Below are 22,312 nucleotides of genomic sequence, written 5' to 3' on the forward strand. Positions count from 1 at the left end.
GGGGAGGCACGTCAATGTCTTTCACCGGGTTTCTAGGTCTGTCTCACATGTCGCCAACCCAGGCAAAGTCCAACAGAAAGCAGCAATTAATTTCAGACAGTGGGGGCGACCAAAAGCAGCAAGCAACCAGGGGCAAGAACTGATACATTGAGGGAGCAAATCACAACTGAAAACTTAGCATTGACAGTTTAAGATTACAGAATACTTTAAATCTTATTTTACTGAGGGAGGGCCTTTGTGCTGTACAAATTTGCAAAAAATGAATTACTGTCGTGTTTTTGCAGGTTTTGACAGTTTTCTCACCCTCACAAAGAGATCCAGAACCTTTCATTATTTAAAAAAAGCTAGAAATGCAATTATATTTTTTAAGTGGCGATATATTAAAAAAAAGAACTGCAAAATCACCGTTAACCATTACAACCTTAAAATGTTATGGGCAGGGTGGGGGGGAGATCAGGCTAAGAGGGTTTGCTCCACCTTGGCTAGAATTTAGCATCTCTACTTTGAATACTATTAAAACAGTTGTTAAAATGGGTCTGAAAGTCGCATCCATTAACGTGCGTAGCGTTAAATGCACTACGCGATGTGTGTCGACCTTGGACTACCTGGCCAAGGTCAAGAGCGACCTGCTGTTCTTACAGGAGTGCGGCCTGCCGCATCTCAGCAATTACAGGCAATGGTCGCAGCGCTGGGCCCACGGGCCCTCTATCTGGTCGGGAGGCAACGATAACCGTGCCTCCGGCCTGGGGATTCTGCTGCGGGGGGGCAACTTCACCATCACCGAAGTAAAGGAGGTGGTGGGGGGCCGTCTCCTCGTAGCAGACGTATTGTACAAAAACGCTCCGCTCCGGCTGATCAACGTGTACGCCCCGGCTCTGAAGGACGAGCGGCTGGCCGTCTTCCAGCAGCTCCCACTGCTGCTGGCGACGTCCAAGCCGGTCATTCTCGGCGGTGACTTCAACTGCATCATCGATGCGGCTGGACGATCCGGCAGAGCCGACAGCAAACTGGACGCCACGTCCAAACTCCTGATGGAAGCGGTGAAAGACGCCAAGCTGTGCGACGTCTTCAGCAACCCTGCAGACGGAGCGGCGCGTCAATACACCTGGTCCAGACCAGACGGGTCCGTCCGTTCCAGGATAGACTTCCTGTTTGTATCCCCGAAGCTCAAGGTCAGATCCACCAAGGTCACACCGGTGTTCTTCTCTGACCACTGCCTCCTCCTGGCCGACTGTCACCTACAGGACGATCAGAGAGTGGGCAGGGGGACATGGAAGCTGAACGTGAAACTGCTGACCCCGGGAAACATTGAGGAACTGATGAGGGATTACAAAGGTTGGAGAACCGTAAAGCCCCTCTTTGATTCCCCAGTGCACTGGTGGGAAGCCATCAAGGCGAACATCAAGAGGTTCTTCATCCTCAAAGGTGTTCAGAAGGCGAGAGAGAGGCAGAGGGAAACGTCCCGACTCCAGAAAAGCATGCAGAATCTTCTCCTGCTGCAGTCGATGGGGATCGATGTCGGGGAGGAACTCAGAGAGGTGAAGGACCAGCAATCCTCGGTCTTTGCCTCCGAGGCCTCCAAGATCATCTTCCGGTCCAGAGTCCGCTCCGTGGAGCAGGACGAGACTTGCTCGCGCTTCTTCTTCCAAAAGGTGCACAGAGAGAGCTCTGTGATCAGCAGCCTGAAGGAAGAGAACGGCTCGGTCACGTCCTCGCAGCCCGACATACTGAGGATCTGCAAATCCTTTTATGCCGGACTGTACGACGCGAAGCCCACAGACAGCGCGGCCTCCCACTCCTTCTTGTCGTCTATCACGGAGGTTCTAGACGACAGCAAGCGGGAGAGTCTGGATCACCCGCTAACTCTGGACGAACTGACAAAGGCCGTCCGATCCTTCGAGAAGAGTAAGACTCCCGGAAGCGACGGCTTACCGATGGAGTTGTACTCGGCTCTGTGGGACTGGATAGGCCCAGACCTGCTGGAAGTGTACGGGGGTATGCTTCTGGCAGGCAGCATGTCAGACTCCATGAGGAAAGGCATCATCACCCTCATCTACAAACGGAAGGGGGAGAGGGAAGAAATCAAAAATTGGCGACCCATCTCACTACTTAACGTGGACTACAAAATTCTGTCCAAGGTCATTGCCAATCAGGTCAAGTCAGCCCTGGAGGTGGTGATCCACCCCGATCAGACCTGCACCGTACCCGGCAGGAAGATCTCTGATAGCCTGGCGCTACTCAGGGATACGATTGCCTACGTACAGGACAGGGGGGTGAACACCTGCCTGATCAGCCTGGACCAGGAGAAGGCCTTTGACAGAATATCCCACACGTACATGATGGACGTGCTCTCCAAAATGGGGTTTGGGGAGGGAATCCGCAATTGGATCCAACTGCTCTACACAAACATCAGTAGCGCAGTTTCAATCAACGGGTGGGAATCAGAAAGCTTTCCGATCAAATCTGGAGTCAGGCAGGGCTGTCCTCTCTCCTCCGTCTTGTTCGTGTGTTGCATCGAACCCTTTGCCGAGTCCATCAGGAGGGATGCGGGCATAAGAGGGGTGACGATCCCAGGCAGCGGAGGCACTCAGGTCAAGGCCTCCCTGTACATGGATGACGTCGCCGTCTTTTGCTCAGATCAGCTGTCGGTCCGCAGATTGATGAGCATCTGCGACCAGTTCGAACTGGCCTCGGGGGCCAGGGTAAATCGTAGCAAGAGCGAGGCCATGTTCTTTGGGAACTGGACCGACCGATCCTTTGTCCCCTTCACCGTCAGGTCGGATTACCTGAAGGTGCTAGGGATCTGGTTCGGGGGGGCCGGGGCGTGCACCAAAAACTGGGAGGAGCATATCTCCAAGGTTAAGCAGAAACTGGGACTGTGGCATCAACGATCCCTCTCGATCGTGGGCAAGAACCTGGTCATCAGGTGCGAGGTGCTCTCGGTGTTGCTGTACGTGGCGCAGGTCTGGCCCATACCTCGCTCCTGCGCCGCGACAGTCACCCAAGCCATCTTCCACTTTGTCTGGAGATCAAAAATGGACCGTGTCCGCAGGGTCACGATGTACAAATCTCCAGAGAAAGGGGGGAAAGGCGTGCCCAACGTGGCCCTCATCCTGATGGCCACCTTTGTGTGCGGCTGCATCAAGCTGTGCATAGACCCTCAGTACGCAAACACAAAGTGTCACTACGTGCTGAGGTTCTACCTGTCCCCGGTGTTGAGAAGGATGGGCCTGGCCACGCTGCCACGGAACGCTCCGTCCAGTTGGACCGTTCCGCCCCACCTGTCCTTCGTGAAAAGGTTTGTGCAGGAAAACACCTTTGACCACAAGGCGATCAGCAAGTGGTCCGCACGTAACGTCCTCGAGACCCTGCGGGAAAAGGAGATGGTGGACCCTGTCGGTTGGTTCCCCGAGCAGACTGTCAATGTCATTTGGCAGAACGCCTCATCGCCAGAGCTTTCAAACAAGCACCAAGACCTAGCTTGGCTGGTGGTGAGAAGGGCCCTTCCCGTCAGATCCTTCATGCACTCCCGGGCTCTCAGCGCCACCGCGCGCTGTCCCAGAGGAGGCTGTGGTGGAGACGAGACCGTCACCCATCTCCTTATGGAATGTGCCTTTGCAAAGAAGGTCTGGAGAGAGATGCAGTGGTATCTGTCCAGGTTCGTCCCGAGCAGTTCCGTAACACAGGACTCTGTGCTCTATGGGCTGTTCCCGGGGACGCACGCTGAGACGGACATCAGCTGCTGCTGGAAGACCATCAACTCGGTGAAAGACGCCCTTTGGTCTGCCCGAAACTTGCTGGTCTTCCAGCACAAGGAGCTGTCCTCGACCGAGTGTTGCAGACTGGCACATTCCAAGGTCCAGGACTACGTGCTGAGGGACGCACTGAGGATGGGTGCGGCCGCCGCAAAGGCCCTGTGGGGAAAGGCAACCGTTTAGAGCCTTCCCGCCATTGTAAACCGAGGGGCTGCAATCAGGGAAAAACCCCCTCGGGCAGAATGTAAAATTCAAATTGCTGTAATGTACCTGTAATGAATCTGAAATGGACCAGAAATGAATCTGTAAGCAATAATCCGTGTTTGAGTATGATGCAATGAGACACCCTAGAGTGTCATGAACTGTAATTATGTCCAATGTGTTCATTGTACTGCACTTGACGTAACCTGCAAATTGTATAATCTGTATTGTGTACGTTTGGAAAGTGATATGACAACTGTATTGTATGTACTGCCGCAAATTTTATGAATAAAGTATATTTTTTGAAAAAAAAAATTAAAAAAGGAAATAAATCCTAACTGACTAAGGTTCAGGACGAATATCAAATTTCTGCTCTCTAAATAGATTCAGTTTGAGCAAAATTTGGTTTTTAACAGCACATTTTTTTCCCCCATTTTATCCGCTCTGCAACTGCTGGGAATGGTTCCATGGGGGTTAACAGCCCTTTGTTACCTCATCCAAGTGACTATTCTTCATAACAGCCTAGACAATGAGGGGGTAGTTTTAACCTAACCCGCCAGGCGGGAAACCCACGGGATCGGGTGCATCGCCGCTTTTACGCCCCGCCCAATATTACTCTCCACTGATTTCAATAGAGAGTAAAATCGGACCGGGTGTAAAACCAGCGTTGCACCCGATCCCGTCAGTTTCCCAATGGGCGGGTTAGGTTAAAATTGTCCTGAGAGTTAACACGCTTTGGGGAGTATCAGAGCCGAGCCAAATTCTCCCGTCACCAAACAGCCAGATGCAGACAGTTTCCTGTATGGTTCACTGGGTAATGATTAGGTACCTGCTCCATAGCCCAGGATACTGTGGCTAATTATAGCAACACTACCATTGTCCTGTCTGAGGGTACATTTCTACCGTGCTAAGGTTTCAAGGAGATTGGCACTCACGTGGAGGCCCATGTCCTCTAAACAATGGTTTCCTCTTGTTGTAGTATCTGTGTGCTACTGGTTCCCCTTGGAGGGCCTAAAGAGAGAGTCCTGAATTTTCCACTCCTCCAACAGGTATAAGAACGTAAGAAATAGGAGCAGGAGTAGGCCATACAACCCCTCGAGCCTGCACCACCAGTCAATAAGATCATGGCTGATCTTCGACTTCAACTTCACTTTCCAGCCCGATCCCCATATCCCTCATTCCCCTAGAGTCCAAAAATCTATCCATCTCATCCTTGAATATACTTAATGACTCAGCATCCACAGCCCTCATGAGTAGATAATTCCAAAGATTCACAACCCTCTGAGTGAAGAAATTCTTCCTCATCTCAGTCTTAAATGGCCGACTCCTTATCCTGAGACTATGCCGCCTAGTTCTAGACTCTCCAGCCAGGGGAAACTGGGGACCCATGAATAGTCAGGTCCTGGCTGCTGTCAGAGGAGTTCACCTTTTCATATTATGGTGTGCTGTCAGCAGTGGGAATAAAAAAATTGCCTGGAGATCAGATGATTCATTGTAAACCTTCCTGTTCTGTACAGTTCAGTACTAGGAACTGGGTTGTGGCCAAGCGTGTTTGCCTGAGCAGTTCGCAGTCAGTAAAATGGGGAAACAGTCATCCAACCAGTCAGGGCTGGATTTAAATCCATGAGATAGAAATGAAAAAAAAAACACCTATTGCACCATCCAGTACTGTTTTACTATTCTTGCCAGGCATTGACTCATCACAGGGGTCCGATTCCATGGGTGTTAGTCATCTTCTGGCACCTCATCCAAGTGTATGTGTCAGCCTTGATGATGAGTGCTGATGGACTATTATTCAAATCATGGGGTGGACCACAGCAAACCCAATGTCTACTCATGTGCACTTCAAGTAGGAGTCACTATAAAGTGGGACTCTAAGGCAGTTTCCCCCCACCCCAACCCAAACACTGAGGCCAAATGTACTGCCCCTACTGTACTGCAGCTGAAATCAGCTAACACAGTAGTGTCAGGGGATTGAACTGGTCTGTACGGCTCTGTTTACTCAATCAGTAAGTCATCAGAAGAGCTCCCACTCCCCCATCCAAGTCCCTCCAAATTAGGTTCAGGTTCAACTTCCCATCTCTCTCTCAAAACTCCACCTCTAATGACAGAACCTATGACTCAATTGCTTTTACGTGGGCGCTCGATCAGTTTGGATTCCTGGAGACTGATGCTTGCGCCTTGTCTCCCTGTGTTCACACTGTTAAATCCGTCTCCCTTAACCCACATGCAGAATTAATGATCCACCAAGAACTAGGGCAACGATCCAACCGCAGGGTTACGGGAACAAAGGTTAGTGGTGTTAATGCAGAGGGCTGGTGCCCAAAATGCAAACTAAACAAGCACCAGTCTGAAAGAGGCTCATGATCCGCCAAAATGGCTAAAGGCAAATCTAAAAAATTCTACGCAGATTTTATTTTGTGGAGAAAACGAAAAACCACAAATTGTGGAAATCGGAAATCAGAAAAGAAAGACTTGCATTTTTCCAACCACAGGGTGTCCCAAAGCGCTTTACAACCAATGAAATACTTTAGAAGTATAGTCACTGTTGTAATATAGAAAACGCGGCAGCCAGTTTGTGCACAGCAAGGTCCCACAAACAGCAATGTGATATTGATGAGATAATGTTTTTTGTGGTGTTGGTTGAGAGATAAACATTGGCCAAGATGCCAGGGAGAACTCCCTCACTCTTCTTTGAAATAGTGCCATGGGATCGTTTGCGTCCACCTGAGAGGGCAGACGGGACCTCGGTTTAATGTCTCATCCAAAAGATGGCACCTCCAACAGTACTGAAAGTACTCCCACTGAGCCATGGCTGACACCTGACAAAATAGAGAATATTAGAAATACAATCTGGAAAAGTGGTGTACGATGTTGCCGGAGGGATCAGTGAAGAGCCAGTTTCAGCCAAGTAAACTAGGGGGGAGGGGTCGACAGACAATCAGTCTCCCGTCATCCATACTATAAATGTGCTAAATGTAAAAGAAGCCTTTCTCTTTCAGATGCAGTCCCGTCTTCCCAGCATTTTCTGTTTTTATTACAAGTTTAAATTTTGTAAGTTTATGACCATTTACATGGTCATTTCAGCTTCACATTACCATGCAGCACTATACTGCTATTTAGGTGTTCGGGGAATTCCTATTAATCTGACACGAGCAGCAATCCCGAAATTTCTGATATATGTATATCCTAGGCCAAAATTACCAGATATTCCTATAACGAGGAAAGTAAAACACAATAAAAAAGCATAAAAGCAGATATATGGGGTAGAAATTGGTATGCATTGGGCCCGTTTTCTGGGCATAAACCAAGAACAAAGCATACCAAATTAGCAGTGGGATGGCCTGAGCCCAATCTGCGCAGATGTTGGTCCCACTGTTAAATTCATGGGGCCCTTTCTCTTCAGTAGCCCCTGTGGCCGCCAACAAAAGGTAAGTGATTTTTTTTTTAAAAAACCCTTCCTGTGGAGCCAGGAGGAGCAGGGGTGCTCCTCCGACTTCACAAGTGTCACGATCGACCACCCCGTGGGCCCGCTCTAATCCCCCATCCCGTGACTTACCTGGGAGCTGCTGCTGGCAAGGCAGGCGGCCCGACATTGATCTCTTCACCCGGGCGAGCTGCCTGTGGAGGCTCAAGGACCAATTTCCATTGATCCTCAGGCCTCTTGGTTCAGGCTTGTCGTGAAAATAGGCCCAGACTCATTTCTAGGCCCTACGGTTTTGGGAAAAAGAAAGCAGACTAATGGAAGACAAGATTGAAGAGAAGATAGCAAAAATGTCTATATACATTCACCTACATGAATATATTTGTAAAATATAATGTAAAAGCTCAATAGTACACACCCACGCAGCTCACGAAGACAAAACCTTGGACGCCTCTGAACCACTACCAATTGGGATCAGTATGATAATAACTCTGGGAACAAACGGATCTAGAATGAAAGGGTAGAGAGATACAGATAGAAGATTAAATGGAAGAGATTTACAACAGAGAGAGCAGGAGAAACTTTTTTGTTTGCTACTAGAAAGGACCCAACAGGTTGCTTTTTCTATGGTCTGGAAACAGGGACTGCGTGTTATAGTGTATTTGTAAGATGTGAAGATGTACTGTTATTTATGGATGTGGCCAGTAATGTAGGGCCACCTTTAAAGAGTTTTAAAGGAGAGCAAGCCACATAAGGAGATATTAGGACAGTTAACCAAATGCTTGGTCAAAGAGATAGGTTTTAAGGAGCGTCTTAAAGGAAGAGAGAGGGGCGGAGACGTTTAGGGAGGTATTCCTGAGTTTAGGGCCTAGGCAGTTGAAGGCACGGCCGCCAATGGTGAAGCGATTAAAATCAGGGATGCACAAGAGAAAGACAGTGAAAAGATTCTGCCGTCATCTTAGACAGGTTCAGCAATATTCATTTTGAAAAGAAAATGTAGCAGGACTTTGAAAAAGCTGCAAGAACTCTCCTGATGGCTCAATTAAGTTTATTCAATGATTAGTTGAGCCATACAGACCTGTAAAGTCCTAGGTTCAGTCCCCAGTTGGTGCTGAGTTCGGTGCTCTCAGCTGGTGTGGTGGTAGGAGTATTACAATTGGCCTCAGTAAACTAAGTTAGTATGGGTTTAGGAGGGTTCCTGCTGCTGATCACCATCAAGTGACCCCTGCTTGAAGTGCGTATGTGGATGTTGGATGAAGATGCTGCCCATTTTAATTTGCTGCATTATGTATTACTCTAACAACCAATAAGTAGAGTTAGTGCCATAATCATGATGCTAGTGTCATAATTATGGTGTTAACTCTACTTATCTGTTTTGTAAATCCAAGTCTTACTTCACATTCCACCCATCAGCTGTGGTACAGGGCTTCTTAGCCACTGTGGAGGAATCAACGTCCTGGAAATGTACATTAATATGTTGCTTCATGGAATGAAAACTGACTGTTAAAAATCTTCAGACAACAACAGCTTCTGACTTGAGCTGCTGGTGATTGAGAAAAAATGCTATCCTATTTCAGGCAAAGCAAAATTAATGACTTTGATATAAATGAGATGAAAGTCCTAGACAGGCTAAAGGAGCTTAATAAAACAACAAATGTGATGGTTTACCCCAGAGTGATAAAGGAGATTTGGGAGGAGATTTGGGAGGGGCACTGACAATCATATGAGGGAGTGACTGGACTCTAGGGAGGTACCAGTAGATTAGAAACAGGCCAACGCTAACCCTAACCCATATTCAAAAAGCGTAACAAATCAGAGATGGGCACCTAAAGATCTATCAGTCGTACTTCAATGTCATGTAAAATAATGGAATTGACTATCAGGTGTAAATTTGAAGATTATCTGCACAATAATAACTTAGTAAACAGCAGGCAATTGATTCAGAAAGAGATGACCCTGCCTGACCAACTTCCTTGACTTATTTGAGGAATTGACATCCCACAGGTACCGTGGTAAATCTTATGATGTGTTGCACCTAGACTTATCAGAAGGTATTTGACAAAGCTCCACACAAAAGGCTATTAGTTAAGCGCAAAGCTTTGAGTATTCAGCGTAAATCTTGGGTACAGTTAAGAAGTTGATTGAAGGGTGGTAAATAATGGGTACGTAAAGGAAATACTTTGAGTTGTGGGGGAGGGGCGTACCGAGCGAAGTATCTCAGGGATTGATGTTGGGATCTCTACTATTTCTAATTGACGTACATTACTTGGAATCAGAAACCAATACAAATTGTCAAATTTGCAGATGATACTGAACTAGGAGGGGGAGGCAGCTCAGAAATTACAGAATGAGATAGACAAAGTGTGTAAGTGGATAAAACAATGGCAGATGAAATTTAATGCAAACAAGTTTAAAGTACTGCACATCAGAAGGAAAAATGGGCAACAATCCTACTCCATGAATGGTGCTAAAATAGTTAAGAATGAAGTTGAAAAAGACCTAGGAGTCTTAGACACGGCGCTCAACACGTCCAACCATTGAAGAGCAACAATCAACAAAGTCAATAGAACATTGAACCACAAAGTCAAAACAGTAGAGTGCAAGTCTGAGGAAATCATGATCATCAAACTGTACTGTGCTCCAGTCAGACCACATCTTGAGGTTTTTTATAAACCTTTTTTAAACTTTGATGTCTTATCAGTTATCACAATGAAAAATATTTCAGAATTTTCCATTCAGGGATGTGGGGAGGTTTTAATAGTTGCAACCTAAAACCAGGAAGCCTAAATAACATGTAATATTGATGACTGGTGGGCTATTTGTGGCATAATTGTAAGATTAGTGATTCTACTGCCTAGAATGTGAATTAAGGAATCCTAGTCCTTTAATAACTTATGCATGTGAACTTCAATTTGAGAGAATTCAACCCACTACCAGGTTCTACAAACCCGACATGACCAGCAATTACAACACACTCTCGTTTGAAGAAAAAGATGCTTTCACTGGGCCCCACCCTGTAAATGACATTAATCAGTACTTCACTCTGCTTCACAGATCAGTAATAATTACCAGGTCACGACCGGGACAGTCCAGGTCACACTCAAATCATCTCAATGTGGTTCCAATGTAATCACTGCAGACTCAGCCTGGGTCTCCAGACTGTGATAATTGTCACTCTGAAGCCTTTCAGTACGGTTAAGTACAGAGCTCAATAGATCTGCCCTGATTCAGTCAGTTAATCTGATTTTCACTTGGCCTTAGCACAGCCTACATGCTGCCCTAAATGTAGAGAAAAAATATTAGTTGACATTTTACATAACATGATCCAATGACTCACTGAACTTAAGACCTAAAAGTTATGTTCTCTTTTCAAAAATCTAAATGGCAGCTTAATTTATTTTTACGAAACATTAGCCTCGGGGTGTACTAAAAATACACAAAACATTTTTAAAAATGTCATTTATTCTCATTCACTATACCAGGTAAAGTCTCCGGAGTGAAGATCTTCAATTGAAAGCACATTAAATGTTCATTAAATCCTAATTCAGAAATAATTTCAGCATTCTTTATGATTTTTTAATGTGAATAATTGTACTCAACAAAGTGAGGGATGCTGGGGAATTAGGCACTTCCATTTTAAGCAGCCAATGTCAGAAACAAGCACTCCCAAGTCATGTTAGATGCAGAGCAAAGGCATTTTTACATTATTGTAGTGCCGTTAACTCCTTTCGTGTATATCTTACATACTCGATGGCACTGCTGAATATAAAACTGACCAGTTTGCTCACAGTGGAGACCTGTTTCTTCTTGGGCCTCTGGATCTGCTGTTATTACTTCCTCTCACTATGCCTAGTAGGCATAGCCGACCTAACACTCCGCAAGAGTTCTGCCAGTCTTCCGCCAAAGTTACAGCGGGAGACCGGCAGAGAACTCCCAGAGAAAAAGTATAAATGGCTAAAAATGGTTTATGCCAGTTTGCTGGGGGAGACTAGGAAATCACCTATGGAATTTCAGGACAGTGAGCTAATTCAGTATGCTTGTATTGCAATGTAAAATTGCAACGCGGTTCAAACGCACTTAATGTACCAGGCTGGCTCAGTGCCTGTTCACTGGCCTGTGGTGCAATTTTTTCTTTTAAATTAAAAATAATCTTCATTACTTTTCTGTGTCTCCTTCCTCCTACAGGACCATTGATGAAAGTAGATTCTGCACATACAGGAAACTGGGTCCCTGTTTTCCGAATATGCATCCAACAGGCATATCAAAGAGCACAGACACAGCACACTATATAAGCCCCAATTTTCCATTACTAGCTGAAAATGGGATTGAAGTTCATTCCCCTTGGGGCAGGTGCACCTCAGGAGGCAAGCTGCGATCAAAGTCCCTCCCCCTTATTTGAGCTACATAACAGGATAGGCTTGCTCAGCTATCTTGGCCTGTAATACATTTGGCTACAAAGTGCAAAATTCAGCAAGGCACCAGCCTTTAAAAGGTGTCAAGTCGCAGCTAAAGGGGAAGTTGTGGTGGACCTGAGAATTGGACTAAAGGTTCACATGTGGCCAACACTGCTCCCTTTGATACTGAAGATCCTGCAGGAGGTGGGCCTAATTTGGTGTGCAAGGCCCCCACCCTTCAATAAAAGCAACAGCGCCAACTGCAAGGAGGAAGGTCACTGCCCAAGTCCATGCAATCATATCCTGGCTGCAAATGAGGAAGAAACCTACTGATATCAGGAGCAAAGCAAAGGTAAGTGCGCTCCGCACTTTTGCACATATTTCTTGTGCGGTCCATCAGCCTTGGAACAAACCTAAGTTGGGAACTCCCCCAACTTCTGGGACGTACTATTTGAAACATTGAGTACAACCATTGTCCTTCTGCACACATTTTCATTGTGCCCAAGCATGTGACACACTTTTCTTGTAGATGGAAGTGGCAGCCATCCAGGTCAAAGTTCTCCTCTGCTGTTTGGGGGAGCGGCGGGCGTTCTAAGTTGGACCAGATGCCAAGGTGCAGAGGATAACACTGTTCCCGAAGAGCCAACCACCTAGTGTTTCTTCGTCTTCAAATGACACAGGCACTGTGAGCTTCTGAATAATGAAGGCGTCATGACTGCTTCCTGAATACAGGCCACTGACCTGCATAATGTGTTTTTCTTGCTCAGATACCACTTGAACAGTGATTAAATGAAAACCCTTGCAATTCATGAAGGCCATGGGATAGATACGAAGAACCTTGATGACCATATGGGTGCCATCTATGATGTCTTGCACCCAAGGGGCCCATCCACCCAGTTAAAGCTGTCCAACTGATGCCTCCTTTCCACAGGAAATGAGACAAAGATGTTGCCCCTTGCAAACATAGCATTCGCCACGTGATTCATATATGTGTACACTACAGACTACCTAATGTGGCAGAGGTCTCCTGGGGTGGCTTGGAAGGATCTAGTAGAATGTAAGTTTCATGCTGGTGTAACCTTAATTTCTACAGGAATAAAATTCCCTGGTCAAGGTCATTGTGCAGCAGATGGCACAGCTCTGTGGCAGCCTGTCTTGTGAAGCTGAGGAGATGAAGATTGATCTTGTCTGATATCCCTAGGTATATGCAGAGAGGTCTATTTACATTGGTCCTGGGGGTAGTGATAGGTGTGGCCAAAATACCTCAAGGGTTATTGCACCTGCATTTGTTGGCCCCGCACAAATTCCTCTCCTTCATCTCAATTGTGCAATGTTCAGAAACCCCAAAGGAACACCCATCCTCAACTCTTGTGTGGTGTATTTTCAATGTTAGACCAGCCAAGAATAATTAAATTATTTATTGGCAATGAAAAAAAACAAAAATGGAGGACAACCTGGCAAAACCAACTAATGCATCGAGCAAAATGCAGTAAGAGGTAATTTACAATGTTAATGTTAAAAAAAAATGAATTATCTTCAGCAGTAACACCCACCATTTTAAAAGTTCTGATGGAGGATTCTCACCTGAAACATTAACTTACATATGAATTAAGAGCAGGAGTAGGTCATTCGGCCCCTCGAGCCTGGCTGATCTGATTGTGACCTCAACCCTACTTTCCCGTCTACCTACAATAACCTTTGACTCCCTTGTTAATCAGGAATCTATCTAACTCAGCCTTAAAAATATTCAATGACCCTGCCTCCACCACTCTCTTGGGAAGGGAGTTCCACAGACTCACAACCCTCAGAGAAAAAAATTCTCCTCAACTCCGTCTTATATGGGAGACCCCTTATTTTTAAACTGTGTCCCCTAGTTCTAGTCTCTCCCAGAAGGGGAGACATCGTCTCAGCATCTACCCCTTCAAGTCCCCTCAGGATCTTATATGTTTCAATAAGATCACCTCTCATTCTTCTAAACTCCAATGAACTTGTCTGTTCTCTTCACGGATGCTGTCTGACCTGCTGAGTGTTTCCAGCATTTTCTGTTTATGTTTCAATATTTTAAGGAGTTCTACTTGAGTAGGCAGGGCCCGGGACTATTCCTATGCCCAATTTTTATGGACAAGCACAAGGCTATGGACAAACCCTGGACCACAATTGGGAAATTTGGTGTGGGGCCCTTTTTAAATTTACATATTAACATGAGGTCATGCATGTTGGTGGCATGGCCTCACTTTTTGTAGCAAATCATCCGTCAGAAAATAAGTGCCCTAAGAATCAATTGTGAGAGGTCAGGCTCCTGAATTTTCCGACCCAGCCTTGCTGCCTGAGACGTGTCGGACTGCTAGCAGGCCTTGTAAAATTGAGGCTATGAGCATGGGAGAGCGATACATGGGCTCCATCTCCTAAAACCTGGAACAAAAGTAAAAGTGCATTCACGGCTCCCCCTACTCTGCCCCAACAATGTATCCCATGCTCAATTCAGACTGTCCAAACTCATTTTACATTGGACCCTTACAGCCAGTAGCAGAGGATAATTTCATCTAATCAGCCTGGATTTGATCCTAAGTCCAAGAGGTGAAAGGCTAGCGTCTAACCTACTACACCACCTGATGCCCCCCTGTAATTTCACCCATCTACCATTTACAAAGACATTTTTTAATCATTGTCCGAAATCAATCCTTAGGGAGTTCAACATTAGCAGGATTGGGAGAGGGAAATTACAACTCCATTTTAACCGCCTCCTCTATGCTGCTGTATACAGAATGACATAGTTGCTATAGTAGGGGGAGTGGAGGAGCTCATTTTGTTATGAGCATCACAGTCATCACACATTAGAAATGATGCTGCTGAATCAAACTGGAGATTTGTTCACTCAGTTGCCATAAAAGGAATTGTTACAAATTTAGGGTCTTGCCTTAGATATTCTCTTGGGTGTAGCACTGCTCTTCACTCACATAAGAGGTGTAGCATCTAATGTTTAGGGGTGTGCCTGTGCTGTCCAATGTCTAATTATAAGATAGCATGACCCGGGAGTGTAACAATAGTATTCCTTGTGATCTGAACTGGATATTTGTATCTTTATTTAACAGTCAATGAATGTACAGAGCAACACTTAGGATGAGACTCATTTAGTTCTAACAGTAGAATTCATCTTTGCATACTGATAGAAAATCACAAACATGCCATGCTTTCCACATCAGTGGGTCGTCCTGCTTGATTTAAACAAAATAATTCCCAACTACTCTCTGACATTCTAGCCTTCTTGTAGCCTTTGCTGGGCCTGAGTGCCTCATATCTTTTTAATAAAAAACAGACTGACCTTCTGTGCCTGTCTCCATGTCTTATCTTCCTCTGTTCACAGTCAGAAAGGGATTAAAGACTTTTCAACACAATGGGTGTAAGGTGCTTTTGGATTGCCTAGACATGCTAATGAATCGATTGTAATTTACAGTCTTGGGAAAACAAGTCCCATTAGTATATTAACCATCTGTTAACTAGGAGCTTTCCCCCCCACTAAACTTGTGTGAATATACTTTGATTTAAAAACCCAACATTGAAGGGTAACTCTTTTTTCCAAATCCTTTCTGTGGAAAAATGGTCAAAAACGTGACAGTAGTGTTGGTATCTGCAGGCCCATTTAAGAAGGCATACACCTTTAAATTTCTCATTGTATAATCTCTGATATAAGTACATGCCACATTCGGATTTTTACCTCAACTTAGTAGAAGGGATGTGTCCAGTGTGTTAGAGGTAAGTTCACTGCTGAGTCTCCAACCTTCCTGCCTAACATAGCCAACACAATCAAACAATATAGAAAGGAGTTCGGGTTGGTAATGAGCCAAGTTCTTAGGTTTCCATTCAGCTGGAGGCAGAAATGTAACTTTTATCCCTTGAATCATCACATTCAGAATCGTTGGAATCTATTAAGAAGCAAAAAGACAAGTTTGTAATTGAGGAGGGAGCAAAAGGATAGAGACATCAGGCCTGTCAGTTCTCATTTATTTGGAGTTAGACTTGTTCATTTTGGTTTAAAAATGTGACCTACTTTGATGCATCTCACTTTTAATAATTAACACTTTACATGGGTTAGTCATCTGTCTCAAATAAAAACAGAGAATGCTGGAGAAGCTCAGCAAGTCAGGCAGCATCTGTGGAGAAAGAAACAGAGTTAACGTTTCAGGTCGAAGGCAAAGGTGAAACCTTAACTCTGTTTCATCCTCCACAGATGCTGCCTGACTTGCTGAGCTTCTCCAGCATTTTCTGTTTTTATTTCAGATTTCCAGCATCCGCAGTATTTTGCTTTTGATTTAGTCATCTGTCTCGTTCTTTTTGATCATAAAATCTCACTTCTAAAGTTTCCCCAGTGTTGGGCAGAATGAACACAGGACTTATTATATCTGGAAAACAGCTCCAGACCTCGTGCAGTTAGTGGAATAGGTCAAATGGGCTTTCTTCCATCTTTTCATAGTTTTATCCCCCTACCTATTTTGTTTAAAAATTTGCACGATTATTACATTGTAGTGAGTCGAATGTTGTTGGCCACTTGATACCATATTACTGGTTTCACCTCGATTAATCCTTCTCTTTGATCATTTTGCCCATTCTATCCCACCTCTGCTTCTCTGCCAGGCACATTCTTGATGTGGAGATGCCGGTGATGGACTGGGGTTGACAATTGTAAACAATTTTACAACACCAAGTTATAGTCCAACAAATTTATTTTAAATTCCACAAGCTATCGGAGGCTTCCTCCTTCCTCAGGTGATCCACACCGTTCACCTGAGGAAGGAGGAAGCCTCCGAAAGCTTGTGGAATTTGTTGGACTAGGCACATTCTTGGCCTCCACTCCATCCCTCATCGGCCCAATACAAGTGCTCCAGCTCCGGCTCTAATCACTCCCATCTAGAGGCTACTCCCTCTCTCACCGTAGTTTTAGAAGCATCCTGGTCCCGCTATTCTTCACGGCCCCTATACTTCGCTCTGTATCTCCACTCATAACTCTCTGTATGCCTTGGGCTTTATGAAAGATACAAATTGAGTAAATCAGTCAAGCAACATTAGTGAGAGGCATACAGAGAAAGTGAGTCATACAGAAGAGAAAATACAGAAAGAGAAAAGGAGACTCACATAAAGGAGGAGTCAGAAAGAGTCAGAAACAAACAGAGACACAGAGTCAGAAAGTACGAGAGCCATACAGAGAGCGTAGAGGACAATGCCCAAGCAAAGCAGAAAGAAAGACCTAAGCTGCTTTTATATTCATATTGTTTTAATTCGGATTCCGGGAATCAGCACCTGACAGCATTCACGTTATTAAATCTGGCTCACTTATCCTGGAGGCAGACTCATGGATCCAATTTTTTATGTATTTACAAGCCTGTCACTGGGATAAGGAAGACTAGATTTAGCAATGCAAATACCAGGAGCCAGCTCAAAAATGTTGGTCTCCAGAATCCAAATTAAAATAACCCCAGTATAAAAGTAGCTTTAGGGAATGGGACACGAGAAAAGAGACAATTACAGCAAGTTTTTTTTAAACAAAAGGTTTTATACTCAAGGTGGGGGATGTTAGTTTTGGGTAATGGAACTCTTCCCATTTCAGGCAGCCAGTGTCTGCATCACATACTCACAGGTCATGTATAGCACGACCAGATGCAGAGCAAAGCTTATTCTATTCTGCCCCAACAACGTGCCTCGGCCCCAACCTCAGAAGAGTACTCTCATTACACCAGAATAACATTTTTCCATTTTCCACCCCAGTCATTCTCTTTGAGTAAGGAGTCTGACTAGTGCCTAATTAAGTACAATTTAGTATTGTAGATCCTTGCCCACTAGGAACTGAATTTAAACTGCCCCAACTAATTTCACATAGGGCCCTTAAAACTAGCAGAGAAATTCATCTGACTGGCAGGACTCATAAGCAGCCAGCACATATCATATAATAATGGGCACACTGCCCACGATTTTCCATCCATTGGTTTCAAAAAATCATGGGCCGCATGCCTATGATTATTTGATATGCACTGGCTGCGTGCAAAAACCCTGCAAAATTTACCTTAGTATGTATTAAATGGAGCACCAACCTAGATTACATGCTCAAGTATCAGGAGTGGGACTTGAACCCACAACCTTCTGAGTCAGAGGCGAGCGTGCTACTGACTGAGCCACAGCTTTTTAAAATTATTCGTTCACAGGATGTGGGCATCGCTGGCGAGGCCGGCATTTATTACCCATCTCTAATTGCGCTTGCGAAGGTGGTGGTGAGCCGCTTTCTTGAAACGCTGCAGTCCATGTGGTGAAGGTTCTCCCACAGTGCTGTTAGGAAGGGAGTTCCAGGATTTTGACCCAGCGACGATGAAAGAACGCCGATATGTTTCCAAGTCGGGATGGTGTGTGACTTGGAGGGAAACGTGCAGGTGGTGTTGTTCCCATGTGCCTGCTGCCCTTGTCCTTCTAGGTGGCAGAGGTTGTGGGTTTGGGAGGTGCTGTCGAAGAAGCCTTGGCAAGTTGCTGCAGTGCATCCTGTGGATGGCGCACACTGCAGCCACAGTGCGCCGGTGGTGAAGGGAGTGAATGTTTAGGGTGGTGGATGGGGTGCCAATCAAGCGGGCTGCTTTGTCCTGGATGGTGTCGAGCTTCTTGAGTGTTGTTGAAGCTGCATTCATCCAGGCAAGTGGAGAGTATTCCATCACACTCCTGACTTGTGCCTTGTAGATGGTGGAAAGGCTTTGGAGAATCAGGAGGTGAGTCACTCGCCGCAGAATACCCAGCCTCTGACCTGCTCTTGTAGCCACAGTATTTATATGGCTGACACCATTCATTACCCTAAAAGGCAATAAAACTGTTGGAATAAGTTACTTGGGAAGGCCAACAATGCAGATTGTATAAATGGGCTCAAGAGATAATTGAATAAGTTTCTGAAGGGATTAGAAGGCGGGGATTTGAAGTTCATCAGGCAGGGGCATTCCAAGTGATCACGTAGGAGGGGCCCCAGGATGAGCAGGACAAGTAGAAACAGCTATAACCTGTTTGTAGCTTTGCTGACGGTGAGGTGGATCTCAATGCTGGCCGGGGACCGGATCTAATGCCTTTTTCCAGTAAGGTGAAAACGTTTTTTCTTTGCAGCGGACAGGGCGAACAGAGGTTCCAAAGCACCTGGGCACGGGGTGCGTAACACCATCAGGCTGACTGCAAGGACAGGTGAAGGACCCTCGCCGTGGCAGCAGGATGCCTTTGTGAGGAAGGTTCCGCTGGGAGCCTGTGATTTCGAGCCAGTGGACATCTTCTGCCTGCAGGACTTCCCGAGGAATGGTTATTTCAACATGATCTTCAAGAAATGCCATAGCATACAAGGCTACGGACCAAATGCTGGAATATGGGATTAGAGTAGACAGGGCTTGATGGCCGGCATGGACACGATGGGCCGAAGGGCCTCTATCCGTGCTGTATAACTCTATGACTCTATGAAGAACATCGAAGGATGCCTGAAGATGCTCTAGGCCTTCAAAGAGAAGGAGAAGGGAGCGATGCTCACTGTGGAGCCGCTTTTCGCGCTCCTGCAGGAGAAGGAACGGACGCTAAACGGTCCACATGTTCAACCCGCATGCGCCCATCGTGGATGCGCTGATGTCCCTCAAGCGATATGTGGACGGAGCGGATCGGAGCATCAACATCGAGGATGTGCACGGGAACTGGATCAGCAAGAGGAGCATCCAGGTGAACCTAAGGGCGGATGCCGATGGAAACATCATCCACCTCCCATCAAGTTTCGCGATTGGGACGAGTTGTCGGTATGTGATGTACAAGGGGCAGCCCGGAGTGTGCCGATCCTGCGGCAAACCTGGGCACAAGGTAGCCTCATGCAAGGCAGTAATCTGCAGAAAAAAGGGCCACCAGACACTGGACTGTCAGGAGGCCAAGTGCTGCAACCTGTGCGGAGAGGCTGGTCACCTACAAGATCTGTCCAAATCACAGACAAAGCTACACACAGGCAGCGAGAGGCGAGGTGATGCAGGGGAAGACAGCAGTCGTGGCTGCCCCAAAGGAGGCCAGACCCCTCCACCCCCCCCCCCGGGCTGTGGACCCTCGTGAAAGAGCCCACGACCAGGAGGAGGACAAAGAGCAGGAAGATGAGAGTCAAGGAAAGCAACCAAACCCCAACACCCAGCCCCGAGATCTCCTCAGAGCCGATGGAAAGCGACCCAGAGACAGAAGAAGGATGGATGACACAAGGAAAGAAAAATAAGGAAGTCCCGTAGGACCAGAGGTACAAACGCCAAAGGGGTGACCAACAGCAAGAGGAGCTTAGAATCCCCAACGGACAACAGCGACCACCCCTCGGCTAACGAACAAGGAAAAGGGGGGAAACCCCACCTTCATCAAAGGAAGAGGCAAAATGCGATGGTGACCAGCGACACCAACAACGCACTCCAGCTCCAGGAACCTGGGAGCAGCAACACTCAGCTCCGAGGCACCGGGAACAGCGACGCGTCCAGTGCACCCCAACTCCAGGACGCTGGGAATAGCAACGCGGAGAGAGAGGTCCCCCAACTCCAGGAAACCGGGAGCAGCACAACGGTCGCCTTGAGCGAACCACCAGCGACGGCCAAGGAGCCAGAGCTCGCGGTCGAGGGTCTCACAGACACACTACTCCACGAGACCCTGCCGTCAACCCCCAAGCGTGGACCCTCCCCCAACGGAGAACAGGCCTCCTTCCTCAGCCCAAGGACCATCCAGAATTTCCTGCACACCACACAAATGCAGTACCTGGACCAAGGGCCCCAAATGGACAGTAATAGGTAGAACCTGGACTGATGCAATTGTAAGATCTTAATGGTTTGTCCTTTTGTATTTTTAAAATAGATTAAAAAATTTGCATCCATAAACGTGCGTAGTATTAAGTCGATTATGCAATGTGCTGCGATCCTGAACTACCCATCCAGGGGGACCTGCTGTTCTTGCAGGAGTGCAGAATCCCACGCCTCAGCAACTACTGGCAGTGGTCATGCTTGTGGACCCAGGGGCGGTCGATCTGGTCGGGAGGCAACGATAGTCGTTCCTCAGGCCCGGGGATTCTGCTGCGAGGAGGCCAATTCGCCATCACCGAGGTTAAGGAGGTGGTGGGGGGCTGCCTGCTCATAGCAGATGATCTGTACAAGAATGGCCCGCTCCGACTGATCAATGTGTACGCCCCAATCCTCAGGAGCGAGCAGATGGAGGTCTTCAAGCATCTCCCGATGCTGCTGGCGATCTCCAGACTGATCGTCCTCGCCAGAGACTTCAGCTGCATCATCGATGTGGCTGGACGATCCAGCAGGGGTGACGGAATACTGGCCACCACGTCCAAACTCCTGATAGAAGCAGTGAAAGACGCAAAGCTTCGCGACATCTTCAGCAACCCTGCAGACGGAGCGCCGCAGAGATACACCTGGTCCAGGCCAGACGGGTCCGTCCGTTCCAGGATAGATTTCCTTTTTGTGACCCCAACGCTCAAGGTCAGATCCACTGACGTCCAGCCGGTGTTCTTCTCTGACCACTGCCTCCTACTGGCTGGCTGCCAATCGGAGGAGGACCAGAGGGCGGGCAGGGGGATATTGAAGCTGAACGTGAGCCTGTTGACCTCAGAGAACATCGAGGACCTAAAAAGGGATTACACAGGTTGGAGGACCGTGAAACCCCTCTTCAACTTCACGGTGCACTGGTGGGAAGCGATCAAGGCCTCCATCAAAAGGTTCTTCATCCTCAAAAGGTGTTCAGAAGGTGAGAGAGAGACAGAGGGAAATGTCACAGCTCCAGAAAAGCATGCAGGATCTGCTCTAGTTGCAATCGATGGGTGTCGATGTCGGGGATGAACTCAGAGAGGTGAAGGGCCAGCAAGCCTCCCTTTTCATTTCCGAGGCCTCAAAGATCATCTTCCGGTCCAGAGTCCGCTTGGTGGAGCAGGGTGAGAAGTGCTTCCAGAAGCTGCACGGGGAGATCTCTGTGATCAGCAGCCTGAAGGAGGTAGATGGTTCGGTGACGGCTTTGCAGGCTGACATACGGAGGATCAGCAAATCCTTTTATGCCGGGCTGTATGACGTGAAGCCCACAGACACCCTGTCCTTCCTGTCCTCTATCACGGAAGTCTTAGAAGACAGCGAGCGGGAGAGCATGGATCGGCCACTAACCTTGGATAAGCTGACAAAGGCCGTCCGGTCCTTCGGAAGTGATGGCTCATTGGTTGAGTTGTACTCGGCTCTGTGGGACTGGATAGGCCCAGTCCTACTGGAAGTGTACGTGGGTATGCTTCTGGCAGGCAGCATGTCAGAGTCCATGAGGAAAGGCATCCTCATCCTCATCTGCAAACGGAAGGTGGAAGAGGGAAGAGGGAAGAAATCAGAAATTAGCGACCCATTTCCATGCTAAATGTTGACAACAAGATTCTGTCTAAGGCCATCGCCGACATGCTCAAGTCTGCTCTGGAGCTGGTGATCCACCCGGATCAGACCTGAATGTACTGTTCCTGGCAGAAAGATCTCTGAAAGCCTTGCGCTGCTCAG

General features: G+C 46.9%; 1 long non-coding RNA gene across 1 annotated transcript; it reads right to left on the bottom strand.

The window, feature by feature from the left end:
- Window positions 1-13,177: 13,177 nt before the first annotated feature.
- LOC137342844 (uncharacterized) lies at window positions 13,178-22,101 on the bottom strand. The gene is made up of 2 exons (XR_010967365.1): window positions 21,941-22,101; window positions 13,178-15,697 (listed from the first exon to the last, which is right to left on the bottom strand). It is a non-coding gene; the product is annotated as an uncharacterized lncRNA (long non-coding RNA).
- Window positions 22,102-22,312: the final 211 nt, after the last annotated feature.

This window comes from Heptranchias perlo, chromosome 26 (assembly GCF_035084215.1).
Source record: "Heptranchias perlo isolate sHepPer1 chromosome 26, sHepPer1.hap1, whole genome shotgun sequence".
NCBI classification, from domain to species: Eukaryota; Metazoa; Chordata; class Chondrichthyes; order Hexanchiformes; family Hexanchidae; genus Heptranchias; species Heptranchias perlo.